Source organism: Papio anubis, chromosome 9 (genome assembly GCF_008728515.1).
Source record: "Papio anubis isolate 15944 chromosome 9, Panubis1.0, whole genome shotgun sequence".
NCBI classification, from domain to species: Eukaryota; Metazoa; Chordata; class Mammalia; order Primates; family Cercopithecidae; genus Papio; species Papio anubis.
Genome location: NC_044984.1, coordinates 62,332,152 through 62,342,551, shown reverse-complemented (window position 1 = coordinate 62,342,551; position 10,400 = coordinate 62,332,152). Strand labels below are relative to the sequence as shown.

General features: G+C 37.4%; 1 long non-coding RNA gene across 1 annotated transcript; it reads right to left on the bottom strand.

Moving 5' to 3' along the window:
• Positions 1 to 541: 541 nt before the first annotated feature.
• On the bottom strand, positions 542 to 9,659 carry LOC103875565. The gene is made up of 2 exons (XR_002515692.2): positions 8,721 to 9,659; positions 542 to 2,266 (listed from the first exon to the last, which is right to left on the bottom strand). It is a non-coding gene; the product is annotated as an uncharacterized LOC103875565 (long non-coding RNA).
• Positions 9,660 to 10,400: the final 741 nt, after the last annotated feature.

The window sequence follows — 10,400 nt, the reverse complement described above, 5'->3', positions numbered from 1 at the left end:
TAATAACCCTGTGCAAATTTATTTTTGCCTTATGGGAGGTGTATCTTCTGGGTAAATTCCTAGAAGTGGAATTGCTGAATTAAAAAATAAGTGTATATGTAGTTTCTTAGGCATTACCAAATTTCCCTCTGAAAGGCTTGTACCACTTGACATTCTCACCAGCAATGTGTGAGAGTATCTCTTTCCCTACAGACAATTGCCATGTTTTAAATTTTTTGCTAATCTGATAGGTGGAAAATAATATTCCTATAAAGTTTTAATTTGCATTTCACTAGTTATGAATGATATTAAACATTTTTTGCTATCTTACAAGGTTTTTTAATATATCTTTTTGTGAATTGTCTACTCTTGTTTCTTTACCTAGTTCAATGTTTTTTTAAAATCCCTTTTCTTTCAATTTTAGAAGTTTTTAATATATTAGCAGTATATGTGCTTTATTATAGAAAGATTAATGTTGCAAGCATTTTTTAAAAGTTTGTTTGTTGTTTGACTTTGTTTATGGTGTTTTTGTCATGCATAAAAATTTTTATTTTTATTTGGCCACTTGTCAACCTTTTTTTTTTAATTGCCTCTGGATTTTGAGTCATGGTTAGAAAATCTTTCCCTATACCAACGTTAAATAGAAATATTCACCCATGTTTTCTTCCAGTATCTTTAAAAAAATTTTTTTTGTTTTACATTTATATTTATTATATCTCTTTTTCATTGGGTCTTTATGCTTATATATGGTGTGAGATACAGATCTAAACTTATTTCATTCCCAATAGCTATCCAGTTGTCCCAGAACCATCTATTAAAATTTGCTTGCCCCAGTAATTTTGTGATGTCACTTATCATATACTAAATTTCCATATGTACTTGAGTTGATTTCTAGGCTTTCTAATTTATTCTCTCAGTTTATTTTTCTAGTCATGCACCTACATACCACAATCTTAATTATGAAGACTTTATAGTATGTTTTAATGTGGGATAGGGCTAGTTCTTCCTCCTAGTTTTTCTTTTTAAATGTTTTCCTGGCTCTTCTTCAGTGTTTTTATATCTTTCACAAATGCTTTCCTCATACAGTTTTTGCACATTTCCTTTTAAGTTTATTTAAAAGTGTTTCATGTTCTTTGTTGTTATTATAAATGAGGATTTTTCTGTTATAACATCTAAATAAACATTGTTTATGTATATAAAATAATAAGTTATCTATGTAATGTTTTTATCCTGCAATTTTATATTATAATAACTTATCTTATTGTTTTAGCTAATGCCTTTTCTTAACTTGAACCAGAAATATATTTTTATTGTGTTAAGCCTCTGAGATTTGATTTATTTGTTATAGCAGTTAGCCAAGTCTGACAAATAAAAGATAGAAATAATTTTATTACCATCTTAAAGTAAAGATATTAAGACCAGAAATATTGACAAGTTTGCCTCAGGTCGCAGAATGAGCAATGGACAACACTAGTTTTTAAATCAATATCCTATGTTATTAACCACTGCATATTACCCTCTCCTCAAGGTATGAGTTCCTGAGCTTTTCTGTTAGCTTCCATTTGAAAGAGAGAAACCAAAGGTTCATTCTCCATCCTTCTTTGTTTACTTGCAGTTCTGTTATTCATTGTAGAGAAATGAGTGGGAGCAGAAGGGAAACTGCTAGATGAATAATAGCATTGGAGGGGACCCACAGCTACTTAGATTTAAGAGGGTGTGAACTCATTGTACTTTATAGACATAGAAAACTATACAAGATTTTACAGTTATAAAAATTACAAAATCTCAGCTCTGATTCACCATTCAATTTGTTCTCACTATACAACAAGTGTGACCTTTTAAGAATGAAAATAGTTAGATAGCATTCTCCTTGTTTAAATCTTTCAATGGATTCCCATTTGTATCAGAGTAAAGACAGAACTCACTCACATGACCTCTGCTTTACTATCCAGGCTCAGCTCCATGCCTTGTACTAATTGTTATCATACAGTATTTTGATCACTTATTTACTGCCCTGTCTTGTAAACTCTTGAGGACTGAGACTCATTTAATTTTGGATTCCAGATTCTGGTACCATGCCTAACGCATAGTAGGCATTAAATACATGTTTGTTGAGTGAGTGAAGGAGTGAATGAATAAATATTGTTTTCCTACCTTTTTTGATTTCGCGGAATATGCTTATCTCTTCTTTAGAATATTTTCTTCTTCCCTGCATGAGGAATGAGCTTTCTGTATCCTTAAGATTGCCACCATCGTGAGCTGTGAGCTGTCATGAACTTTTCAAACTCTGAAGAGAAACATCAAATGAGTGATCTGAGATTCTTTTTTTAAAGAAAATAATCAACTGATATACTTTTTCCTACCACTTATATTTTCTACTCTTTATGGAAATGATTTTGCATTTGTTGTGATAAATAATCCTCAGTCTTTTATAAAATGCAACCTGAAAGTTTTATTTGAATATCTCACCCTGCCATTTCTTTTCTTTGTTTTTTTTTTTTTTTTTTTGGAGATGGAGTCTCGCTCTGTCGCCCAGCCTGGAGTGCAGTGGCGCCACCTCGGCTCACTGCAAGCTCCGCCTCCCGGGTTCAAGCGATTCTCCTGACTCAGCCTCCCGAGTAGCTGGGAATACAGGCACGTGCCACCATGCCTCTCTAATTTTTTGTATTTTTAGTAGAGACAGGATTTCACCATGTTATCTAGGATGGTCTCAATCTCCTGAGCTTGTGATCTGCCCGCCTTGGCCTCCCAAAGTGCTGGTATTACAGGCGTGAGCCACAGCGCGCAGCCTTTTTTTTTTTTTTTTTTTTTAAATGGAGTCTCGCTCTGCTGCCAGGCTGGAGTGCAGTGGCACAATCTCAGCTCACTGCAGCTTCCGCCTCCTGGGTTCAAGCAATTCTCCTGCCTCAGCCTCCCGAGTAGCTGGGACTACAGGTGTGCACCACCACGCCCAAATAGGTTTTGTATTTTTACTAGAGACCATGTTGACCAAGATGGTCTCGATCTCTTGACCTCGTGATCCACCCACCTCGGCCTCCCAAAGTGCTGGGATGACAGGCGTGAGCCAGCACTCGGCCCATTCTGCCATTTCTAAAAGGCACTTTCTCTCAAAAGTCTGGTCCAACCCTGGCAATAAATATTTTATAAGTATCATACGTAGTCTCTAAACTAGTTTTCTTGACATTTGATAGTAATAAAAGTAATTGTTTCTTGAGCTTCATCTGTGTATTAGACCCTCTTGTAAGCATATTATATGTAATTTACTTTATGAAACAGATATTAGTTTCACCACTTTATGGATGAGGAAACTGAGACATAAAGAGGTTAGGTAACTTGCCTAAGTTTCTTTCAACCCAGCCAATAATAAAATGAACTGAGATTGGAATTCAGGGGAGCCAATTCCAGAGTTCATACTTTAAATCTGTAGTAGATCACTTTCATCACTTATGATGCTTCATTTTACTGTACCTCCTAGAACATGTAATGTTGTTTGTGTGCTTCATGTACGTCTATTTCATCATCCAGATAAGATCCTAAGATGTTCTTTTTGGAAGAGTGTCTTATTTCTTCAGCCTTACAATGTTTCGAATAGTGCCAGACATACTGTGTGGCCATTTCATACACACTTGCTAAATTGGTTTGAAAACTGTATTTAAATTCTCCCCCTAGTTTTAGGTAATTGTATATAGGGGTTTTACCAAGTTAGGATAAAGCAGCATATTTTAAAATCTCCAAATTTGTTTACTCAAGAAATAAATGTACAATTGTGATTATACTAGATGTAATAGGAACTCAGAAGGGGTAGGAGATCCCCACAACATCATCCACCTACTGTCCTTCCTTGCTGTGCTTCCCTGTGGATATAATGATGCATTGATGGATACAAACGAAACTGGGTGCTCTGTGACTTACTGATTTGCACAAACACTGGTTAATAAAGCATTCATTTAACTCATTCTCTGTTATAGCTCCCTCTACTGAGGGCCATGGCTCTTCTCTGAAGGAGGGGTGGGAAGCTTGTTGTCGCTGTATGAAGGTACAACTGAGTTCTTCTTTAGCCCAAGGATAACCCCAATTCAACCTGTGTACAACAACTCTCCTGTGATGATGACTGCCTTCCTCTACTGACATGCCTCCCAAGGCTTGGAAGGTTAAATTATTCTCCCATGCCACAGTGAGTGGGGTTTTGGGGGGAACATGGTGGTACTAACCATCAACCTTAAGAAAATAATAACTTGTTATTACTGAGACCCTCTGCCCTTTATGCAAATAAACCCCAACAGGCTACCATTTAGATATGCTTGTACATGTCTATATTTACTAAACGTATGTTTAAAAAATATATGTGGAAAGTTAAAATTCTGTTATTTTCCCAAACCTGTGTTCAACTCAGAAAGAGTTTGCAAAAAGAAAAATAAAAGGAAAGTCAAAAGAAAAATAACGACTATATTAAATTTCTTTATCAAGCCTCCATACTATAAGACTGTGTCTTCTTAGAACTTTGTTACATTATATTTTTTATTAATAAATGCCTTTTGTTCTAATCATTTTAGGTTATAAAAATAAGATATGCTCATGGCAGAACTATTGGAAAATCAGAAATATGTTTTGAAGTGTTTAATAATTCATGGTCTCTTCACTGGAAGATATTCACTGTTAATATTTTGGTATATTCCCTTTATCTAGATAGATTGATGATAAATAGATTGAAAGATAGAGATGGAACTGTTGTTGATATGCCCATATACATATAGTTTATTTCCACAGATTGAGCCTTATCTCATGAACATTTTTCTGATCACTTAAGATTCCTCAATGACCTTTTAGAAATGGTTTAGGATGTATATTTTATAACTATATAGTGTTCTATTTAATGATCTGACAGTGTTAGATATTTTGATGCTTTCACTGAGATGAATGCCAGATTGCTCTTCTAAATCCTGTCTGAGTGAAAGAAGAAAGTACATCATGAACTGCATAAAAAACAGAGAGTGATTTTCTAAAGAAACGGAGGAACTTTAATCTGCCCATTGAAATTCAGAAATTAAAAAATAAAGAAAAAGAAATTCTTTTCTGTAAAAAGCCCCAGAACCTTGATGCTTATCAGAGCTTTATCAGAGTGATTCAAGCCTAATGGGGACCTGTCTGTGTCTGAAATTCCTCACCACTGCACAAGGACTGGAAAGTGACAAGAGGACATATTTGTCAGATTTTCAGCTACTTCAGTTTCTTAAGTCAAGCTGCAAATATCACCAATATAATTTTGCATGCCGTATTTTGGCTGTTCATGGTGGTTACCAACTGGTGGGAGGACCAAAGGGAAAGAAAATTGGATACGAAATCAAGGGATGTTTTCTGAACCTTAAAGTTGGCACAGTTATATTATTTCTACTTTTGTAAACAATTTACCTTTCTTTATTACTGTGCAAAGTCAACACCTGCTTTGAGTTATATTTATTCAAAGAAAAACAGTGTCTAGTTTGGTAACCAAAATACCATAAACTGAAAGGAAGTAGATTAGTCCTAAAAGAAACTAGACTGGGGTATGTAGCATGAGAAATAAAGATTTCACTTTAGTATTCTGTACAATGGGGCATAAAAGGCTTTTATGGCATGTAAATGAACATTAAAACAGTATACCTATCAAATTGAAAAGGATTAAAATGTTGCACGTGGGCAAGGATATAGAGAATTGGAAGTCCTCACTGTTAGAAAAGCACACAGAAGTTATGTAATACTTTCTAAAACCAACAGTAAATGTGTCCTCCAGTGGCTCCTAGGGAAGCTTTGACCTATGTGGAGGAAACACTCGTGAGGGCAATGTTGCAACATTATTTGAGATAGAAAGATCTTTTAAACAACCCAAGATGCCACTAACAAGACAACAGATTGATAAATTTTGGAATAATGATTCAATGGAATTCTATGTAGCAGTGAAAATAATGTGTATCAGCATGGATAAACCTCAAAAATTCAATGGTGAATTACCAAAGCAAGATATTAAAAGATATGCAAAGTATGATACCATTCATATAACATCTAGGAACACAAAACAATACTCAGTATTATTTGTAGATGTCTATGTAGCATAAATACAGAAACATCACGGGAAGATAAACATCAAATTCAAAACGTGTTTGCTCCTGGATACAGAGACAGAGAGAAAGAGAAAGAGAGAGAGAAGAAGAGAATTGGCTTGAAAGGTAGTACATAATTAGCGTCAACTTTAACCTTTCATTCCTTGTGAAAAATCTGAAATAACTATGAGAAAATACGAGCAATAACATGTAACAAAGCTGGATGACAAGCACATGGACACTTATTCTTTCATTCTAGATAATTCTCTCTATCCTAGAGCTATTTCATTTAAAACAAACTTTTCAAGGTCACAGAGCTCAGAGGTGGCAGAATTTGCCTAGTTTTCTTTTAGGAAGTCTTGTTTTTTGAACCTATTTAAGGGTCTTCCAGCTATTTAAAAGAGAGGATTCATGTGAGGGCATAGTTGCAGTACAAAGTACTGACTGAGGCCTCCCCGGTGCGGAACAGCCAAAGAGCCTTGGCGAAAGTTTTGGGTTTAACACGGCCCATCTTGCTGGCTTTCCTTTGAAGATGCTGTGCCCATTGGATCAGCAGTCTCAGCTACTAAAACTTTCCCACAAGTGATCTTATTATCCTCATTCATTAAGGTGGCAAAGAACAAGATTTTCTCTAGCACTCACATGTGCATCGGGGGTCTGTTTGGATCTAGCCACAGTTGAGCATCCCCCGGTCTCCTGAGTATGCCCTGTGAACTGCTCCCCCTTATCTCTACCTTCTTAGGTTCCACCCATTCTCTAGAGCCAGTCACACCTCTCAGCCCCACGGAGGCTTTCCCAGATGCTCCAACCCTATGCAGTCGCTTCCTTTTCAGAACCATTATAGCAGCTTACCTGCCATTTAGTATGTGCTGTCTTTTATTTCAGGTCTTCTTAAAACCCAAGAATCAATACACTTTAAAGCTAGGAGCGGTTTTACAGAACACATAGTCCAATTTCCTCTTTTTGCTAATGAGAAAATGGAAACCTAGAGATACTTGGTTAATAATAGAACCAAGACTAGACTCTACCCCTCCTTTGCCAGTATCTGGTATCATTTCACTGTGACATGTGTGTGTCCTGAGAGGATATCAGGTTCTTTCTGGACAGCAACTTGTTTGAATCTATAGCATGTGCATAATGGATCTTCAATAGCTATATGCACATGGTGACATGGTGCTTCACCAAACCACATGGGACAGGTGGAAGAGAAATAGTTTCCTGTGTAGAACAGAGTTTAAAGTTTTTAAAAAATTATTAGTGTAGCGGTGGCTCGTGTCTGTAATCCCAGCACTTTGGGAGGCCGAGGCAGCAGATCATGAGGTCAGGAGTTTGAGACCAGCTTGGCCAACATAGTGAAACCCCGTCTCTACTAAAAATACAAAAAATGAGCTGGGCGTGGTGACGGGCACCTGTAATCCCAGCTACTTGGGAGTCTGAGGCAGGAGAATTGCTTGAAGCCGGGAGGTGGAGGTTGCAGTGAGCCGAGATCGCGCCACTGCACTCCAGCCCTGGCAACGGTGCGAGACTCTGTCTCAAAAAAAAAAAAAAAAAAAAAAGTATTAATGTATTTCAAACCCTTAGGTGTATAAAGTTTCCTTTAAAAAAGGATTATAAAACTTCTATTGGTCATATAAGATGTTCAGGTGTTTCTATTTTTGTTACTACAAGCAAAACAAAGTTAATTGCTCTTTGTTCCCTTAATTCCCTGCTAAGGGTAAGCTCAGGGAGGATTTATATGGACCAGTTCTGACCATTGTAGATTAAAGACATTTCTTTGAATTTCAGCAGAGAAACATTCTCCCATGCAGCCCTTTTACCAGTTAAGTTGAAGAAACTTAACTTTGTAGATACTGTTTTTAATTTCATTTCAGAAAAAAAGAACATTAAGAAGTCAATTTAATAAGCAAAATTATTTACATGATTTAGCTTAATTTGGCAAGACGGATGGGAAAATATAGAAGAAAACAAAAGCAAATATAAGAATACATACTTGGAACTGAACCAGTACTGTTAGCAGTAATTATGCAATTAGCAGTTATAATTACATTTTAAAAATCACCCTAAATTATCCAAGACCTATGATATGTGACATGGCACTTATCACCTTCAACAACTTCTCTGAATTCATTTTAAAACAGTACAGCGCCCGTGGCATTTTCTTCCTAACTCATCCACCTGTGACCATGTTAAGAAGAAATTCCGGGAGGCGGAGCTTGCAGTGAGCTGAGATCCGGCCACCGCACTCCAGCCTGGGCGACAGAGCCAGACTCAGTCTCAAAAAAAAAAAAAGAAGAAATTCCCTAGAATAGTTCAATCAAAGCTTACTGTGAACACACAACTTAATCAGTGTTCTACATGTTCATTTCAAGGTTATTCTGAGATCTCAGGAAGGGTTTGTGAGCTTCCTCAAATGCAAGAAGTCTCAGAGGAATTCATCCCCCTGAGCTCAGTGGAGACGTTCCAGCCATGCGGGTCTCCTTCCTCCTCTCCACCCCAGCCTTCCTCCTTCTTCTTCCTCCCTCACAGCAGAGATACGACAAACACCACCCGCTTACAGTCGGTTCTCCTAATTCCACCCACAGGAGCTAAAAACCTAAAGAAAACACAATTTATTTGTTTTAAAATGTAATTTACAGACAGCAGTTTCATGAAAAATGTTCTCACCCTCGTTGTGCTAGTTCACTGTATCTTTTTCTTCCAGACTTACTCCTTCCCGAATGACTACAGTTTTTGCTGGCATTTCTCTGAAAGTATACTTGAGATCTCTTTAAGAGTCAGAAAAGCTACCTGAAATTGCAGGCAGCTTCCTGTTGGGCTCACGTTTTGCAGAATCCACGCTTGGTGTGCAGAAGGTGGGCAAGGTGTTTGAAAAAACAGGAAGCACCTGTGAATGTGTGACTTTATTTCTGGAAGCAGACGGCTCCCTCTGAGATGGCTCTAGATGCTTCCAGCTGTTTCACCTATGAGCATTTTGCAAGGCCTTTTAGTACTTTGGGGGCTATGAACAGGCTTCCAAATGGCAGAATTATTTGGAAAATCTGGGACATGGTGGAAATTCATAGCTTTTCTATTTTTTTTCATGCAACTTTCTTTTTTTTGTTGGGGGATGTTGGTTGATATGCGTGTAAATGAAGGTAGACTTTTAATTGCAATGGGGAAGTTAAAACCAAATGAGAATTAGAGATGTGTGTAGCTTTATGGGTGGTTGCTTTCGTAAGAACATGTTTGTACTCATTGATTCCTTTACTCAGTAAACAGTATTGAGTGCAAGGCACTGAGATACTCCCTAGGAATCCACCGGGGACAAAACAGTGGTTGTGTGAAGTTTCGTTCCCCTGTTTCAGTCCCAAAATCACCTACAAGAAAATGTTGTATTTCAAATTTGCATTTTTATATTTGCATGTGTCTGTATGATTTAGAGATGTGTTTAATTGAAATGCCACTGAAATAAGTCCCCTCCTCTGTATGAGGTACTCTAAATGACTGTTGGTGGCTGGCTATTCCAGCTTGGGCAGCCCCTGCCTGCCTTTTCAGGTCATGCATTTGGTGACATTAGTGGCTAATTAGGTTAATCCTGTTCCTTGACTGGAGAGACCACAGCTAGCTGCTATCCTGCAAATATACTCTTGGCTGTAGATCAACTGGACTGCAGCATGTGTCTGGATTATTAAAGACCTATTACCCGTCTTTGAGGAAAAAGTTTCAACAGCTTCTGTTCTAGTTTTTCAGTAGCTTTATTTTCATATCTGAGCAAAATCTGGAACAGAGTAAAGAATACAGCTCCTTCCCTCTTTTATATGTGTGTGGCCTCAACAAGTCACGTCACAGCCAGTTTGAAAATCTCCAAGTAAACAGTTCTGATTTGTTGGTAGGCTATGCTGGAGAAAATGCAGAGGGGCTGGGGAGAAAGAAGACTGGGTCTAAAGTTTAGCTCTGCCACTTACTAGCTGTGTGAACTTGGGCAAGTCATTTAGCCTTTCTCCAAGACCACCTTTTTTCATGTGAATGGAAATAATTCTGATACTTACCCAAGCAAATATCATGAGAACAAATTATATGAAGTATATAGAACATTATATAATATATATCCCCAGGTTCTAGAGATGGATTAGCGTTTGAGCCAAGAGGTATGGGATTGATCTTGGAAAGGTCACCCTGGCCCTCTGTGCCCAAGACACCTCTAGCATAAAGACTGAACATATCCTGTATTGGGCTCATACACATTTACTGAGCACCCATATATGGGAGTCACCGAGCCAGAGACTATTGACACAGACAGAAGTGTCGGGTTCCTGTCCTCAACACAAATAAGGTTCCTCTATCTTATATCCGTTATTGGAAAAG